At 37.0% G+C, this 20,484-nt stretch overlaps 1 long non-coding RNA gene across 5 annotated transcripts; it reads left to right on the forward strand.

Moving 5' to 3' along the window:
* The first annotated feature begins 1,408 nt into the window (after nucleotides 1-1,408).
* Nucleotides 1,409-5,359, forward strand: LOC110940053. Of its 5 annotated transcripts, none has more exons than XR_004894178.1 (4): nucleotides 1,409-1,857; nucleotides 2,400-2,476; nucleotides 2,706-3,790; nucleotides 4,407-5,359. It is a non-coding gene; the product is annotated as an uncharacterized LOC110940053 (long non-coding RNA). The 5 variants fall into 5 exon arrangements; XR_002592755.2 differs by having other exon boundaries at nucleotides 1,410-1,857; nucleotides 2,706-3,581; nucleotides 3,684-5,359; XR_002592756.2 differs by having other exon boundaries at nucleotides 1,415-1,857; nucleotides 2,706-2,892; nucleotides 3,288-5,359.
* The last annotated feature ends 15,125 nt before the right edge of the window (nucleotides 5,360-20,484 follow it).

The raw sequence follows: 20,484 nt of genomic DNA on the forward strand, positions 1-20,484 counted from the left end.
ACCCGTACGCACACCCAATCAAGCCCCATACGCACACCAAGTGAAGTTAACTTGACTGGGTGTGCGTACGACTTCTAGTACACTTAATCAGTTACGCGGGAAGCTTCTAGCATTTGACCAAGATCTTGGTAGAGTTTTTTAGTATTGAACTAGATTCGGGTGACAAGCTTCTAGTACTGAACCAATTCTTGGGGGGTAATAAAAGGCTTCTGATATTACATCGGGAACCTTTGGGAATGCTTCTAGTAATGCACCAGATCAGATTGGGGGGGTAAAGTTAAGAAGGTAAATTAGAGGGGAATAGGGTAATTCGACAAAGTAGAAGAGACTGGTAAAATGGAACCTACTTTGTTTATTCAGTAACTTCATGAATTTGATGACCAATCGCTCCGGTAATTAATAAGATCCTAACAGTGATCCCATTTATGAGCTTGAAATAACAAGTACAAGCTAGTTAAGTTATAAAAAGATAATCAAACCAAGATGGTCTTAAACCGATCTTGTTGTGGCATATTGTTTACTAGGCGAGAGGCTAAGGATGGTTTGTTATGGAAGTATTTTCAACCAGTCTATCGATATGTTGTGGCAAGATTGATGGAGTGTCGGTAACCCCTTACAAGGAGCCCCTTCCAATTTTCATAAAAGATAAAATAGAAGATTTAACCATTTTCCGCATTTTGTAAATAACATATGTTAACTAAGAAAGACTTATCTAAGAGTCCATATATTACTAGTTTAGTCTACTAAACTAAATATAAATATGGATCATTAATATAAGGGGAATTGGCCTGTAATAATCCCACCTAGACCTTATTGGCCATTAATAATCCCATCTCAGAATATTCCCCCCACTAGTCACACCTTTCACCTATTTTTCCTACAATGGTCCCCCGTTAAAAAAACTTAACGGAGTTAAGCTATTTTCCAAATTGCAAACATATTTTTTAGGGCTTTTGATCAGAACCATGATACGAGTCCATTGATGTAAAACTTAATGTAAAACTTACTTCGAAATGGTGCTCCAAGTGACTTCATTTTTGTTAATTGGAAATTTAAACACCCGAATTGAAGCGCCGTTTTCATCGTTTGGAGCACTGTTTCGAGGCAAATTTTACATCGATGTCTCATATCGTCGTTCTAATCAAAAGCCCTAAAAAATTTGTTTGTAATTTGGAAAAAAGCTTAACTCCGTTAAGTTTTTTTAACGGAGGACCATTGTAGGAAAAATAGGTGAAATGTGGGACTGGTGGGGGGAATATTCTGAGATGGGATTATTAATGGCCAATAAGGTCTAGGTGGGATTATTACAGGCCAATCTATACCTTATAATAAAACAAAACAAACTTATGCCATTTGTCATCTTCTTACCCATGTGGCTGACACGTGGCAATTGATTGTTTCCCCACTTTTTCCTTTGAGCGACAAATTGAATTCCCCCTCTTTCCCTTCATTATCAATCATCCGCCCTTCTCTCTTCAATCAAAATCCTATTTCCTTAAAACCAAGTCACGTCCTCAGCTTCTTATTCACAAACCCTAATTCTCTATACTGCATTCATGGCGTCAAAAAATTTCTATTTATTGGCAGGTGATCTGGATACAGGGTTTTCTTTTTTACATCGATAAAAAACCCTAGACTTCTACCTTTCTTCTTCAATACATTACAACAGAGATTTCTCATAAACCCTAATCTCCTTCACGCTTTCTTGATTTCGCCCCATCTTTCTCATTGAATCCTCTACAATCCTTTGATTCAACCATAAGGTAATTTTGATTTGTGTTTCTAAATCTACCTGTATCGAAGAATAAATGGAAGGTGTTTCAAGACAAGCTCTGCTTCAAACACTCCGAACACTTTGTAAGTTTATGGTTGCCACCAAGTTCTTCTTCTACATCTAATCTCATCAATGATTCATGTTTCAGATTTTTATAATCTTGATTTACCAATCCTTTCTTCATCGATTAAAGTCTTTCTTCATTGTTAAAGCTTCCAATAAACCAAACAAATGTTATGCACCCAAATCATGTGGCGATTTTTTTATTTTGCAAGTAATGTTTTTTTTTTTTTTGTCATGATTGTAAAGAAAGAGTTATATTTTTCTTTTGGTTTTAAAGATCTTTGTTTATGGTTGTTAAAAGATTGAACTATGTTAAAGGTTAACGTTGAAGAGATTTTTGATTTTGAGAATTGGGGGGTTTTTTTTTTCCATTGATAGGGTTTATTAATTAAGTGAAGAGAGATCTTACTTTTGTTTTTGTTTGTGTATTTTTTTCTGTTCCATACCCATATATGCAAAACATTTTTTGTAGATCATGGTGGTAATCAGTTTTATTCTTCGGCTTTTGTTTCGTGTGTTATTAATTTATAATTAACCTTGAAATTATTCGTTATCTTAACAGGTTATTTGGTGTCATTGACAAGTAACTCCTGTCACCGCCTCTTGCTTATCGGTCAATAATATTGTTTGTGATTGATGGTAAGTTCTTAATATGAACATCTTTTTTGGTAAATGGACTATAAATTACTCAGGTTAGAACTATAAGTGCAATGAAGTATGAATTGAATTGTTTTGTTCATTATAATTATGCTAAAAAAGTGGGCTTCATTCGCGTAATTGATAAGAGATTGATGGACTTTCCATATTGTTGAAATCAGTTTCCCTCCAACCTTAATTGCAATCACAATAACCATGCTCTTTGTAATAGGCCATTCATTTTCATGAAGATGATAAATCGAAGATTCGGATTAAACCCTAATTTTTAAGATTCGGATTGTAGATATGTGAAGATGATGATCTGGGGATGATTTTAAACTATTTGATTGAACCCCTTTTCTCTCCTAATTGACTTTCGGTTTCCAAGGATGGTAACGTATCTCCTTGCCGTTGTACAGGTGAGTTCATCTTGCCTATAGTCTTGTATGCTTTTTTTTGTCAAGAATTTTAGGTGTTTAATTGATGAATGTTTGCGATAGGGATCCCTTATAGATTGAATCAATTTTCACTGATGAGACACATATTTTTAGTTTTGGGTCTCAGGTTATGATGGTAACCTAACACAGTGATTATGTTTTCTTAATTAGTTAAATAATATTGTTATCTGAAGCACTTCAAATTCTTATATGTTGGTGGCAAGATGAACACACCTAAACGACAAGATGTTCACTTTGATTAATATTATTTAGATAACTACTTTGATATCTGTCAGTGGCAACATGTGGTGGCAAGCATTAGTGCTTGGTCACTTTGTGTTTCAATATCATTTATGTTTGGTCACTTTGTTTTTCAGTATCATTTCTGGATGCTCACTTTAATCTCTATAATTATAAATCAACATGTGAGTACACTTGGCTGGATTTCAGCTCACTCCTATTATGTTAAGCTCTATTAGATGTCTCATTCTCTGCCATATGGCAATTATACACGCGTGGCATTTTTTGTTAAGCTTAATGGACATAACACATTCCTCCTTACCCTCCTAAATTCTGCCACCTCTGATTTCAAAACTCTACATCTCAATTCGTATGGAGCATGCCTGATTCTGTAGTTAATTTGTATTGCTTTCATATTTTACGTTATAAAGGTAAATGGTTTGTTGTTGTTCTTCTTCTTCATATCATGTTTGATCTAATTATCACGTTTTTGTTTGATGTTGACAACTAACCCAAATAAAACCGTTCTATAGATCAAACCAGCTGAATCGGAAAAAAGGTAAATATCAATCCTTTGAATCGATCAAATCCATTTTAATCGATCAAATCCTTTCAAGCTCTTTTTTTCTTGGCCTGCGAGGTAACTCTCTGTTTCCAATTGGTATCATCACATCCATATATGCTTATCTACTTACTTGTGGTTATCAATAATGGTCATCCACCTATTTTATCAAATTTGTAGTTCATAATCAATTTTAATAAACAATCTCAAGTTGTCACGGTTTGTGAACCACTAATACATATGCTTTTAAAAAGTTAATTTGTTTGCTTAAAAATGGTGAAGCAGGTTCTTTCTTTATTGTATGTGTTCATATTATAAATGGGTCGTAATGGTGGCTTGCTTTATGCGGCCTCTACTTGGCGGGCATCATCTCCTGATTCGGAAGTATCCTACTTTGGAAACTTGATTATATAATTCTTGGAAAATAGAATTATGTTTAACACTGAAGTATTTATGAAATGGTTTAATAACTTTGCACATGAACTTTTTTCGAGTCACTCTAACCTGACCCGACTGGATCAATCCTCCACAACAACCTATTTTGACCTGCCCGTTTTGCAACTTCTAATCCTTTGTTTCAAACATTTTGAATTTGTTTGGAATATTGATCAAGTAATAATAATATTATAAGAGTGTTTTGTATATGTTAGGAGATTGAATCCTCATAATTGATTATTTGTTGTTGTAATTATAGAGTTTTTGTTGAGGTTAAATTAGAACAGAAGATGAAGAAAAAAAGGTAAGCTTTTACTAAAAATTTCCAGAAATCGGGTATAGGCGTGTGGCTGAATATCTTTGTAAAAAAGAGATGATGCGTTAAGAAACTCAATATTTAAGCTTTTACCTCATGTAACCAAGGTGATCGGGTCACACAATTTATGTAAAGGATCAATATAAATTCTGGTTGAAATGGGTCGCGCAGATTATTGATATTTTGGGTGAATTTTGAGCTATTTGACATGATTATTTTTTAAGAAAATCAGTAAATTTTCCATCATAAGATTTAATGATTTTAGGGACCTTGGGTTTTGAAACAAAGTGTTAGAGCCACTCTGTTGGATCAGTTGCTTAAAAACCAATTAATTTTGATCTGTAAGCAGGGTCACTTACATCATGTAGCTTTAATATTTCAACTTCATGTTTTTAACTTTTTATTCTATATATTATTCAAACTTTAATCTGTATATTATTCAAACTTCAAAGTTCATATATAGTGTGACAACTTTTTAACATGTTTTATTTGCAGCTAAAGTCTAAAGACTTAGGTTGTTCAAAGGAAGACAAAAGAAGCTTCAATGACAACCAAAAGGCTAAAAGAATTGCTACAAGCTTGGAAGTCTCTACCTGTGACAGCTCATGTATATTCATTTTGAAGTGAATTGTATTTTTTTAGTCTTCAGGGTTTTTTATGTTACCTTTTCATTCTAAGGTTTTGCTTGGTGCTTTAATATTTGGTCCAGAAGATATCTATCTGCCAACCCTTAGACGTGAAGCCTAAGTTTGGAAAGACCTAGAACAAAAATGATGATCTACATGGGCTTCAATGCCAGTAGATATTATATGTTTGTATTAAGCCACCTGCGAAACTCGCGGGATCTTAAACCAGTTTCCTTTAATATAATAAGAAACGGTTGAGCACTTGGTTTCTTTTCTAAGCTATAATATAAATAATGGGTTATTTGCCCGTTGTATGTATTTATTCTAAATAAAAATCATTTTTATAAATTTAAAACTAGATAATCGTGTTTCAAAGTTATAAAGTTAACACACTTAAGCGTCCTCAATATTACTATAACCAATACACCTAATACATGCACATCAACTTTTTGAAGTCATTGCCAAGGGATACGGTTGATTCCATTGAAAGACCCAAATTATTATCTTGACCAATCATATTTTCTATCTTTTCATTTTTCCTTTATTTTCCTTTTAAATTTACCATCACTTTTATGTTCAGTACTCGTGCTCATTTCTTAGTTATTTTGTAGATTTCTTTCAAGCATAGCCACCGCGAAAGTATCATAAAAATGACAAAGGAGAAATCAAATGCTACATTATTAGGGAGTGGGGGTGGTATCACTTGCAATAATTCCATCATTCACAAATATCCAATCAAGTTCCGCCATGTCATCAATCATTATTCCATCACTCACAACCATTTTTAGTGGCAGTGGTCATCACTAGTGATGAAATTCCATCACTCACAACCATTTTTTTTTTGTTTTTATGAAGTTTATAAAAAATTCTTACAAGTATATAAAAGAAACAATTGTTTTTTATGACAAGGACCAAACCTGCCAGTTTTAAAAGTTGAAATTAAAAGGAATAAGATTTAAATAAGTTTTGTAAATAACTATAAACCACAGGGACTGAATGTGTAAATAACAATAAGATTTAAAAAGGAATCAAACTTCCTGCGAAGCCATCTTCTTCGACTTGCACCGAGTTTTCCGGCGAAACCAACAAATTTCCGGCGAAAAACATCACAACGTACAAGTATTAATACACAACGTACAAGTCATACACATACACTCAAATTTTTACAACGCATGAAGTTTTACACGCATTGATTCTTTCACGCGTTGTCGAACATGGTGATGGCGGTGTGCTATATGGAACGAGTGATGGGGGTGCCATCAGAAACCACCCCAGTCCCCTTATGGATACAAAAATCTATCACATTGAAGTAGTTCGTATCATGTGAGAATTAAGGAAGGTAAGCCCACTAGACTTGTGGATTAACGAAATGGTGGCCTAATTTTTCGAAAATTCGTCAAATTAATTTTTCAACATACTGTCAGATAAGTACCATTTTACCACTCACAAGGCACGACCGTGAACATTAATAATTAACTAACCAATATTAACCAGTTTTATGGAAAATCATTAAATATTATGATTTTTAAAGGATAGGCACGCCCGTTCCCTTCGGTGCTGCAGAAAAGTGGGTACAAAAGGCTTTCTAACCTAGGTCAAAATCACAAACCACCTACTCCTTCCCGTACGTCTACGGCCGGAACCCAACCACCACCACTTCAAGTCCACCATTTGCCTCTAAATTTCTTTGAGAATATTCATCTCAAGGTATGTACGACTTTTCTTTTACACTTTATGCTTATGATTAAAGGCTAGATTTGTTAGATCTACCATGTTTCGGGTCACAACCCACTTCTTGCTAAAACCACTATTTTGAACAATAAATCACCATGATTTTAAGATAAAACTTGTATGGAAATGATTAGGTTACTAGTAGAAACAAAATGGGTGAAGAAAAATTGAAAAACTTTGCAACTTATTTCACAGGAAAACTGACAGTTTTTGACCGGTACTGTTGACCTTGTATAGTAATTACAAACGGTCATACCCACACTAATGTACGACCATGCATATGTCAATAAAATCACAAACCACAACTGTCTTGAGAAATTGTCTAACTTATCAAAGTGTCTTCTATGAACACTAGAGGCATGATCGTGCATGTCAATGTCAAGGCACGCCCGTGCCTACCTGCTGTCCATAACCATAGCATGCAAACACCAACAAAATTGATTAACTTTCTAAAATACAATTAGTTTTAATAAACTAGATGTATGATTATGCTTTCTGTGGCTGAACCATACAAGTTCTTTCTAAAAAACTAAAACAAAATGTTAACGTAAGTTTTAAACTAAAACAAAAACATCAAAATAGATTCAACGGACTAACTAACTGAAACAATGAAAACATCAGTTGAGACCTTGTGGTGCACGGTCATGCCCCCTCATGTACGCCCGTGCCCACTTGCTAGCAAAAGTAGAACGTAATTGGTTCTGTCCGGCACCTGTTCGACCCATCGCGTGTCTAAAGTAATTGGTCATGCCCTCTCATTCACGCCCGTGTCTTTAAATTGTTATGAACCGTTTATTGTTTTGCTGATCATGGAAATAGGGGAACCACCATCAAGAAATTCATTATATGTAAAGCTACCCACTCTTCTTAGAAGGACCTTTGGACAACAAAGGACCCAAACTATAATGTCATGGAAAGATATGGGCTAGCTGATTGATGTAGGAGATTGATAACTCCACAATGGGATAGGTTGTTTAACATAGTTCTAGTCACATATTTGGAGCTCACCATGGTATTCTTGGGATCCTTCAGATTTGACCAGAAAATATCAAAGAAGGTAAGGAGTAGCCACATCATGGGTAGAACCCGTTATGCAGCTGCAGCAGCCAGGCTATGAGCAGCCACACCATGAGGAAGAGGAAGAGGAAGTAGAGCATCCTCCACCTAGGATAAAATATCAAGGGCGCCAACGAGGATCTGATGCACCACATTTCAGGGCTGGCATTAACAAGCTAGACACAAAGCTTGAAGAACTGCGTAACCTAAAACGTGACCTCAGGCACCACATTTCCTCATGCAGTGGCCACCGTCACCTCCCCGTCAGCGCCACTCTAGGTAGCATTTCTATGGTTCTTTCAAGATAATTGTGGTTTTTTATATTTCCTTGTTGGTTGTGTTATTGGTACACTTTCTACTTGCTTTGACACTTACTTTCTAGACACTCTATTTTTGGATGTACTTGGTACACCCAAAAACTACAGGGACCCGGACATACGTCTCAATTTTTGGCACTTAAATGTGCCCAGATATTTATGTACTATGTTTTATGTTAGTAGTTTAATATTAGAATTAGTAGTATGTTTACATTGATTACCCAGGTTTTCATGGAGAATCTTCACACAAATGAGGGCTTGCTAAGCACTTGTGGGTATCGACCACTGTAACAACACCCAAAACACCTTATAAGAACCTTTGATCGCAACCACGGACTTGTTCGGCGCAAACCAGTACGAAAAAAAAAGAATCATGTTGTAACACCCCGTGTTTTCGAAAGTCAAAGTCAAAGTCAAGATTGAAGGCAAAGGAAGAAAAGATAGCTAATTGTGATCTGTCATTCCCTGCTCAATTACTGTTTTGACTTCTTTGACTGTAGTTAGTCTATTTTATGTTTTTACGTTAGTTGTATTATGTGGAGTAATTAATTATAATCGAAGTAATCGAAGTATGTTTCTCAATACGAATCGCTTTACGACTGTGAATGATAGGAAGTAACAATGCGATGAAGTCAATTAAACGCTAATCGAACGAATCTAATCAACATCGCCCTCGCAAACTCGAAATACGCATTTATGGTTACTGTTATACGTGTGTGTGTGCCTTATGTGTTACTTGTGCATATTTACTTTATGTTATGTGCGGTAATCAATCGAATCGCAATCGAATCGCAATCGCAAACCGAATACGAAATAAGGATACTTGTATGTTGATATAGTAGTTGGGATTAAAAGTAATTTGAAAAGAGAACTCTATCGCATTCGCATCACCCGCAATCGAAATCGAAATATCAAAAATCGTCGCACCGAACACTCGAATTAGACCACTGATCGATCAGGCTACCAGCCGATCGAACAGCCAGCTGATCCGATCGTGCTGCCTGACCGATCGGCCAGCCTTTACCTCTTTTGGCATCCTATAAATACCCCTGTCATTGTCAAACTTTCTACTTTTGGAAACCTCTGTCCGACCAGCACGCTCAGCTCACTTTTTCTCAGATTTCTCACGATTCCGGTAAGATCTCGTCCTAAATCTTGTACTTTCTTGATCCACACGCACTCCTACACCTTTCTATCTTTTAAATCTTAATTTTAACCATGAAATCATCAAGATTCAAGTGTTCTAAGATGATGTCATCATGGGTTCTTGAAGAACTTCATGTTTTAGCCTCAATCCACCAAGAATAACTTGGATCTAACCGATTTCCACATAAACAAACAAAGATCTTTCATAGATCTAAACATATTCACGGTGAAAGGGATTGAAATATGGTTTTTCCAACTTTCTTTCAACTCTTTTACACTCAATGTCTTCCAAAACGATAGAAACGGAGCTTGTGCCAACTTGCTAATCACTCCGGTGGTTGCGTGGCCTAAAGATCCAAATTCTATCCACGAGGTTCACCGATTTCGGGTTAAACGTTAAACACCGTCTCGAACCATTCACCAGCCGGATTTGGGTGATTCCTGTCCGAACAGGTGAACTAAGTAAAGACGAGGTTTCCGTTGTCTGACTCTTTGTCAAAATACCTCGATAAAACGACAAACAATCAGAACAACCAAGTGTTAGACGAACAGGCCGACCAGGTCAGAGTACTGACCGATCGGACTGCTGTCCGAACGGACAGCCAGCCGATCGGCTAGCACATGGGTCCCACACTTAATCAATTCATTGAAACTTGAGTATTGAACGAACAACTGTTCGATCGGACTACCGTCCGATTGGATTACTCTTCGGATCATGAGATACTTGACTTCAACACTTAATCGATTTTCAACAAGTTCAATGCGCTAGGAGTGCCACCCGATCGAACTGCTATCCGATCGAGTGCCTTCTGTTGAGAACTTACTGAGGTGCCTAACCGATCGGGTTGCCGGCCGATCGAACGACCGTCCGACCGACCGACCTGAAAGGTAAAGATACTTCAATATTTTCAAATGCTACAACAAAAACTTCAAAAGTCAAACCATCACACACAAACACATCTTACCCAAAGGAAGAAACAATCCACTCGAACATCCATCCGATCGGACTACCGTCCGACCGGACAGCTGTCCGAACGGACTGTCAACCGAATGGTCAGCCGTCCGATCGGACTACCGTCCGATCGACCAGCTGTCCGACCATCCAACCCTTGTTTCCGTTTTACGCGCCGCTTATCTTTATACTATCGAACTGTTCAGGCTAACCTTACTCTCAAGCGCTCCCTTCAATCCATCAACCGCTGTGAGTATACTCGATTCCTTTTTTCTTTATGCACTTTTGGGTGTTAGATACGTTACATATACGAAATCACATCGAACACACTACGCAATACTTTTAAACGCTAACCGTTATCACATGTATACGTGACTTAATGAATGCTTGTTTGTTATGTTTACACATGGAATGCTGTCTACCTGCCTTAACGACGATAGTACTATAGTTTGGACTCAGCACCCGCTCATGCGGGGGTTGTTAAGGACAATTATTTGCATGGATTACAGGAGTGATCATGTATTACGAACTGCTTGGGCAGTCAACCCGCAGTCACTGGTATCGATAGATCCGTGTCGATAATTAACATGCTTCGTTTTCCTCTGTGTACGTGCTGGTTATGCGTAAACTATTTCGAACTCTATATGCTACTACTAAACTTGTATGCTCACCTTTACACTATGTGTATTGACTTTTATTTTAACGTATGTGACAGGTGATTAGGACGCTGGACGCTTATCTGCTAGGAAAGCGAGGCTAGAATAAGCTTCTAGAGCCCAACAAATAGTTGTCTGTAGATCTTATATCAAGAGTCTCTAGAAGCAGATAAACAATTGTTATATTTAAAATCTGAGTTGTCGGAACACGAACGTTTGTCTGGATTTTGTCTGTAATAATTTGTTTACTGTTTGATATACGGTATGGGACGTATTATTTAAATTGAATAGTAATGATAATTGTTATGGAAACTTCTGGACAATCTGTTTCGCTCAGTGTCGCGCCCCGATGATTCCACCATCGGTTGGGGTGTGACACATGTAACTGGACTCTCAGGAGGCATGTGGGGGGTGGGGGGGTACCCCTAAACCTTTCGCGTGTGCGTGGGAGTACCAAGACGTGTTTATCTCGAGCGCAACGAGTGGCAGGGCTATTCATGCAACGAAGCCTGTCTAGGCAAAATAGGTGTGTCAGGTGACACATGGAAGGGACCTCAGTCCAGTGCGTGACACGCAGGAAGAGCCAGTTTTACCTATAAATGCAGTGGCTTGGGACAGAAGCTGTTGTACCATTTCGATCAATTTTTGACGAAACTACTCTCTCGTATCTCCGTTTTCTTACAGCATCCCTCCCCTAAACCTGCGAAGCTTTGCCCCGTTGTAAGTGTTTTAACCCCTAATCACTGATTCGATACCCTGTCTGATCAATCCAAAACCCAGTAACGGATGTCAAGGTGCTGCCTGAATAAGGCTATACTTCGCTAACAACGTTGGGGTTTTGATCTCGTGATGTATCAATAAAGTTTGAGTTGGGTTATTACACTAACACGTGTGCATTGTATATTTTATTAGAAACTCGGGAATTATACCAGGATTTATATTACCAGGAGGCTTTAAGTTAAAACCCTAAGTCTACAAAGTGAGTAATTCTTTCTTTTTACCAAATGCTTTGCAAAACCCTAAATGTTTATCATTTATACTTATAGTGATTAAGTTTTTGTATTCTACAAATTACTACTGGTATGTGGGGTTTTGTATACATTACTTGATAATCTTCACCAATGGACAACGGGTTAGCCAATGTGTGATATGACCATAGTCATAGATCCGGTCGAGTGACAAATACTGAATGAAGTATTTGTTAGATATAAGCAATTTAATCACCCTTGGTACTGTAAAATATAACAGTGTGTCTTTTTATAAAATTGAATTAACTCGCTAGTATTTTCGCTGATAAAATGTTTTCAAACGCATTTCAGGTAACTTATTGTGAAGGTAATAAGAAACCCGCCATGGAGCACTGAAGGCTTAAATAAAGTGGCTGTGATTACCTAAATAAAAGAGGAAATTCAAGTTTTTAGAAATTAGGGTTTATCCCTATAAAAACATTTGAATGTAACATGGGTTTTATCCCATTTTTTTAATATTAAAAGTTTAGTGTTTTATAAACTCTGAAATTATTTCCTAACTATGATCCTGATGATGTTTTTTGCTGCAAATTTAATAAACACCGATATCACCTGTCATCTGACTCACGGCTCTCGCCCAGGGTGTGGTCAGGGGCTGTGACAACCACACATATGGAAAGATAAAGCCAATCAAGGAAGTATTAGTTTCTTTTCATCTCTCATGTTTATTCCTTGTTTGAACGGTTACAAATGTCTAGTGTGGGGTAAAAATGCTAAAATTACATTAAAGGTAATGTACAATTTTAAGTGTCGGGTAGAGGTACATCATGACCATAATACTTACCTTTGCACCACATAGATCACCAAGTTGGTAAATTAACAAAAAAAATTTCAACGTCTTTGAGTTTACTAAAAATAATTAATAGGTGAAAATTAGGAAAAAAGGCAAGTAGAAAAACCTACTGTTATGCATAAATTTAAACATTAATACCCTACCTATTTACATGAGAGTAACATTGATTCTAATCGAGCATACTACATTTTATAATTAATCACATGCTCATCTATCTTCTATACTATTATAAAAAGAGAAGTGACGTACACAAACGTAATTTTACATCGTGTCTAACTTTTAAAGCTATATGTACAATTAAAACAAGCTTGTTTTGAGAGGGTAAAATTATAAAGAAGTCAAGTTTTTAAGACATTAGGAGGGTTTAATAGTAAATTACACCTACACTCCATACTCACCCACTCACGATTCTTTCCTTCTCTGCCCTCAAAGAAACCTAATCGACACCCTCTGATCAAACCCCCATCCATCTCAGACATTCAATTAGGAATTCCAAACATCTTCCTCTTTATTTTCCTCTACAGATTCTTACTTATTTTGATATCCGTCGATTAAAGGTACTTATTGTCACCCACTTTACATCTTTATCTAGAGTAAACTGGACATTCCATCGCAGACCTGTTGCCCCGGCCGGAAAATCCCCCCGCTGATTCGCTCTGCTTCTTGCTCCTCTCTGTCAAACAAGGTATGCACAGATTAGGGCAAAATTGTTTCAATTCTTTATTTTTAGGTTTTGTTGATATCAATCTTTGACCCCCTTTCAGATTCACGCCTTTATTTGGAAAATTGAATTTAGGTTTTTGCTGATTTTTGTTTAATTCTGCATCGGAAATCATGATCACACACTCGAATTGAAGAGCGTGCACGTGAGAATCTATACGAGAAGGTATGTGTTTGTGTTCAATAATCAGTATCATGTGTCATATGATTGATTTCTTGAATACCCATTTGGATATGAGCTTGTTTGTGTATTGAATGCAAGGTGTTTGATGAACTGCGCCAATGGGTTTAACAGGTTTTTGTAACCTTTGAGTTTATTTTTACATTTATTTGTTGTGATTTAGTGGGTTTTTGTTTTAGTAATTAGTATCATCCCTATGTAAGGGGGTTTGTAAATCAATAATATTCATTCAGTTTTCATAAACTTTTACTTACCACCAAAACTTACCATCTACAATACCATATTTTAAGAAAATAAAAGTTATAAAAAAGAATAGATTTGTCAATTAAACAAATGCACCACTCAAAACATGATGTTTTCCTTTAAGAACCGAGACCGGGGTTGCAAGATTTCTTATATCCCATAGCCTACAAGTCTTGTCTTGATTGCCTGTAGCAAAGATTCAGCCATCTGGATGCCATGTGGATGCAAACGAGTAGTCCACTGTGGCAGCCCTCTGCCAAAAAAATATATGAGTAGCCAAGAATGATGACTTTATCTAAAAAGGAAATTAAGAAAACCAAAATGAAGAGTTAAAATAATATATTGTATTCACAAGTTCCTGGCTTTCCACTTGAAGAGTGTACAAGCAATCCATTAAGATGATCCCCAACTACAGCTATGAGTTTTCGATCCGGGCTCAAGGATATATGCTGCAACAATAAGGAAACGGGTCAGTCAGGTTAAAAGACATACAAAATGTTTTCTATATTATCATAGTAACTAAAATCTTTAGTGGGAAACCCGCGCGTTGCCGCAGAGTCGACAATATGGGGCGTGAACATACCACCAACTTGCCATCAACACTTACCATCTACAATACCCTTAACATAGATTACCATATTGGTCTATTTCTAAAAAAAGTTGCAAAAAAAAAAAAAATCTAAAAGTAACCAGTTTTGGCCTAACAAGGAGGTATCCGCTTCCGCTTTTTGGGGCGCATAGCGCGTGCTAGCTTCTGTGTAAAAATAAACTCAAAGGTTACAAAAACCCACTAAATCACAACAAATAAATGTAAAAATAAACTCAAAGGTTACAAAAACCTGTTAAACCCATTGGCGCAGTTCATCAAACACCTTGCATTCAATACACAAACAAGCTCATATCCAAATGGGTATTCAAGAAATCAATCATATGACACATGATACTGATTATTGAACACAAACACATACCTTCTCGTATAGATTCTCACGTGCACGCTCTTCAATTCGAGTGTGTGATCATGATTTCCGATGCAGAATTAAACAAAAATCAGCAAAAACCTAAATTCAATTTTCCAAATAAAGGCGTGAATCTGAAAGGGGGTCAAAGATTGATATCAACAAAACCTAAAAATAAAGAACTAAAACAATTTTGCCCTAATCTGTGCATACCTTGTTTGACAGAGAGGAGCAAGAAGCAGAGCGAATCAGCGGGGGGATTTTCCGGCAAGTGGGTGACAATAAGTACCTTTAATCGACGGATATCAAAATAAGTAAGAATCTGTAGAGGAAAATAAAAGTTAGACACGATGTAAAATTACGTTTGTGTACGTCACTTCTCCTTTTTATAAAAGTATAGAAGATAGATGAGCATGTGATTAATTATAAAATGTAGCATGCTCGATTAGACTCAATGTTACTCTCATGTAAATAGGTAGGGTATTAATGTTTAAATTTATGCATAACAGTAGGTTTTTCTACTTGCCTTTTTTTCCTAATTTTCACCTATTAATTATTTTTAGTAAACTCAAAGACGTTGAAATTTTTTTTGTTAATTTACCAACTTAGTGATCTATGTGGTGCAAAGGTAAGTATTATGGTCATGATGTACCTCTACCCGACACTTAAAATTGTACATTACCTTTAATGTAATTTTAGCATTTTTACCCCACACTAGACATTTGTAACCGTTCAAACAAGGAATAAACATGAGAGATGAAAAGAAACTAATACTTCCTTGATTGGCTTTATCTTTCCGTATGTGTGGTTGTCACAGCCCCCGACCACACCTTGGGCGAGAGCCGTGAGTCAGATGACAGGTGGTATCGGTGTTTATTAAATTTGCAGCAGAAAACATCATCAGAATCATAGTTAGGAAATAATTTCAGAGTTTGTAAAACACTAAACTTTTAATATTAAAAAAATGGGATAAAACCCATGTTTCATTCAAATGTTTTTATAGGGATAAACCCTAATTTCTAAAAACTTGAATTTCCTCTTTTATTTAGGTAATCACAGCCACTTTATTTAAGCCTTCAGTGGCGGGTTTCTTATTACCTTCACAATAAGTTACCTGAAATGCGTTTGAAAATATTTTATCAGCGAAAATACTAGCGAGTTAATTCAATTTTATAAAAAGACACATTGTTATATTTTACAGTACCAAGGGTAATTAAATTGCTTATATCTAACAAATACTCCATTCAGTATTTGTCACTCGACCGGATCTGTGACTATGGTCATATCACACATTGGCTAACCCGTTGTCCAATGGTGAAGATTATCAAGTAATGTATACAAAACCCCACATACCAGTAGTAATTTGCAGAATACAAAAACTTAATCACTGTAAGTATAAATGATAAACATTTAGGGTTTTGCAAAGCATTTGGTAAAAAGAAAGAATTACTCACTTTGTAGACTTAGGGTTTTAACTTAAAGCCTCCTGGTAATATAAATCCTGGTATAATTCCCGAGTTTCTAATAAAATATACAATGCACACGTGTTAGTGTAATAACCCAACTCAAACTTTATTGATACATCACGAGATCAAAACCCCAACGTTGTTAGCAAAGTATAGCCTTATTCAGGCAGCACCTTGACATCCGTTACTGGGTTTTGGATTGATCAGACAGGGTATCGAATCAGTGATTAGGGGTTAAAACACTTACAACGGGGCAAAGCTTCGCTGGTTTAGGGGAGGGATGCTGTAAGAAAGCGGAGATACGAGAGAGTAGTTTCGTCAAAAATTGATTGAAATGGTACAACAGCTTCTGTCCCAAGCCACTACATTTATAGGTAAAACTGGCTCTTCCTGCGTGTCACACACGGGACTGAGGTCCCTTCCACGTGTCACCTAACACACCAATTTTGCCTAGACAGGCTTCGTTGCATGAATAGCCCTGCCACTCGTTGCGCTCGAGATAAACACGTATTGGTACTCCCACGCGCACGCGAAAGGTTTAGGGGTACCCCCCTCCACCCCCCACATGTCTCCTGAGAGTCCAGTTACATGTGTCACGCCCCGACCGATGGCGGAATCATCGGGGCGCGGCACTGAGCGAAACAGATTGTCCAGAAGTTTCCATAACAATTATCATTACTATTCAATTTAAATAATACGTCCCATACCGTATCTCAAACAGTAAAAAAATTATTACAGACAAAATCCAGGCAAACGTTCCTGTTCCGACAACTCAGATTTTAAATACAACAATTGTTTATCTGCTTCTAGAGACTCTTGATTTAAGATCTACAGACAACTATTTGTTGGGCTCTAGAAGCTTATTCTAGCCTCGCTTTCCTAGCAGATAAGCGTCCTAATCACCTGTCACGTACGTTAAAATAAAAGTCAATACACATAGTGTAAAGGTGAGCATACAAGTTTAGTAGTAGCATATAGAGTTCGAAATAGTTTACGCATAACCAGCACGTACACAGAGGAAAACGAAGCATGTTAATTATCGACACGGATCTATCGATACCAGTGACTGCGGGTTGACTGCCCAAGGCAGTTCGTAATACATGATCACTCCTGTAATCCATGCAAATAATTGTCCTTAACAACCCCCGCATGAGCGGGTGCTGAGTCCAAACTATAGTACTATTGTCGTTAAGGCAGGTAGACAACATTCCATTTGTAAACATAACAAACAAGTATTCATTCATTAAGCCACGTATACATGCGGTAACGGTTAGCGTTTAAAAGTATTGCGTAGTGTGTTCGATGTGATTTCGTATATGTAACGTATGTAACACCCAAAAGTGCATAAAGCAAAAAAGGGATCGAGTATACTCACAGCGGTCGATGGATTGAAGGGAGCGCTTGAGAGTAAGGTTAGCCTGAACAGTTCGATAATATAAAGATAAGCGGCGCGTAAAACGGAAACAAGGGTTGGATGGTCGGACAGCTGGTCGATCGGACGGTAGTCCGATCGGATGGCTGACCGTTCGGTTGACAGTCCGTTCTGACAGTTGTCCGGTCGAACGGTAGTCCGATCGGATGGCTGTTCGAGTGGATTGTTTCTTCCTTTGGGTAAGATGTGTTTATGTGTGATGGTTTGACTTTTGAAGTTTTTGTTGTAGCATTTGAAAATATTGAAGTATCTTTACCTTTCAGGTCAGTCGGTCGGACGGTCGTTCGATCGGCCGGTAACCCAATCGGTTAGGCACCTCAGTAAGTTCTCAGAAGAAGGCACTCGATCGGACAGCAGTTCGATCTGGTGGCACTCCTAACGCATTGAACTTGTTGAAAATCGATTAAGTGTTGAAGTCAAGTATCTCATGATCCGAAGAGTAATCCAATCGGACGGTAGTTCGATTGAACAGCCGGATTTGGGTTTAACGTTTAGGACGAGATCTTACCGGAATCGTGAGAAATCAGAGAAAAAGTGAGGTGAGCGTGCTGGTCGGACAGCGGTTTCCAAAAGTAGAAAGTTTGACAATGACAGGGGTATTTATAGGATGCCAAAAGAGGTAAAGGCTGGTCGATCGGTCAGGCAGCACGATCGGACAGCTTGTCCGATCGGACAGCAGTCCGATCGGCTGGCTGTTCGATCGGCTGGCTGTTCGATCGGCTGGTAGCCTGATCGATCAGTGGCCTGATTCGAGTATTCGGTGTGACGATTTTTGATATTTCGATTTCGATTGCGGGTGATGCGAATGCGATAGAGTTCTCTTTTCAAATTACTTTTAATCACAACTACTATATCAACATACAAGTATCCTTATTTCGTATTCGGTTTGCGATTGCGATTCGATTGCGATTCGATTGATTACCACACATAACATAAAGTAAACATGCACAAGTAACACATAAGGTACACACACGTATAGTAGTAACCATAAATGCGTATTTCGAGTTTGCGAGCGCGATGTTGATTAGATTCGTTCGATTAGCGTTTAATTGACTTTATCGCATTGTTACTTCCTATCATTCACAGTCGTAAAGCGATTCGTATTGAGAAATATACTTCGATTACTTCGATTATAATTAATTACTCCACATAATACACACTACAAGAATAATATACTTTTAGCGGCGACACCATTAGCGGCGACAGGCCAAACGTCGCCACTATTGGTCGATCTGTGTGCCAAATGCTGAAACCAAACCCCAGCCGTTGATCAAAATCCTGATCTAACAGTTGGGGAATTAAAAGTTATTAGCGGCGACAAAGACAAATCAATACCGGCGACAGACTGTCTCCGCTAAAAGTGTTTGTCAGAACTTTAATCCCTAGCCACACAATCCTTATCTCTGGTCAAACCTTTACCGGCGACAAACATCAATACCGGCGACACGACGTCGCCGCTAATGGTCAAAAAACATCAGTCCCTATACAGCGCGAATTTCTCCCTCTTTCTTCACTTTTCCGCCCAAACAACTTCCATCTACAGCCGGAAACAAGCGGATTTTGCCCAAATCGGTTAGTAAAGCTTTGTTTTTGTTACATTTCTTCTTTATTTTGTTATATACATATGATAGGCTTTAATTTTTGTATATTTTTGTGTGTTTTTGTGTGTTTGGTAGTGAAATCGGATCATCACCATCACTTCTCCGATCACCACCGTCACTTCTCCGGTCACTACCTCGTCTACGCGGTCTACATCTCTTGGAAACTTGAAAATACGGTTAGTTTTATATGTATTTTTTTTCAAAGTTTAGATGTTGAATAATTTTTTGTTTTGGTATGTAAATGTATAATGTAGGTATGTGTTAGTATGTCAAATGTATAATGTAGGTGTATTTGGGGAAAATGAGTATATGAAAGTGTATGTATTTATGTATGTAGGTGTACGTAAACATGTATGTGGGTATGTACGTGTATGAATGAATGTATGTATGTAGGTGTATGTTAGTATGTTGGTGAAAAATGTGTATGTTAGTATGTATGTTTGTATAAAGTATGCAAATGTGTATGTAAGGATGAATGTTTGTATGTCAAATGTATAATGTAGGTGTATTTGAAAAAAATGAGTATATGAAAGTCTATGTATTTGTGTATGTAGGTGTATGTAAGCATGTATGTGGGTATGTAAGTGTATGAATGAATGTATGTATGTAGGTGTATGTTAGTATGTTGGTGAAAATTGTGTATGTTAGTATGTATGTTTGTATAAAGTATGCAAATGTGTATGTAAGGATTAATGTTTGTATCTCAAATGTATAATGTAGGTGTATTTGGAGAAAATGAGTATATGAAAGTCTATGTATTTATGTATGTAGGTGTATGTAAGCATGTATGTGGGTATGTAAGTGTATGAATGAATGAATCTATATATGTAGGTGTAAGTGTATAAATTTTATGGTTTTGATCAAAATGTGTGTTTGTTTATGTGTAGGTTTGAAAAAAATGTTAAAGTTTGATAATTTGTGTTTAGGTTTTAAAACATTTATATTTAAATTTGACAAATATATATTAGTTAGGAAATACCCTCTTTATATTAAAATCATCATTTAAAACATAACGAACATAGAAAATACCCGCCAAAATTGAAATCATCATTTAAAACAAAAGGAGCTAAGAAAATACCCGCCCGAAATATAAACCATTATGAAGAACATTACGAGC

This window comes from Helianthus annuus, chromosome 5 (genome assembly GCF_002127325.2).
Source record: "Helianthus annuus cultivar XRQ/B chromosome 5, HanXRQr2.0-SUNRISE, whole genome shotgun sequence".
NCBI classification, from domain to species: Eukaryota; Viridiplantae; Streptophyta; class Magnoliopsida; order Asterales; family Asteraceae; genus Helianthus; species Helianthus annuus.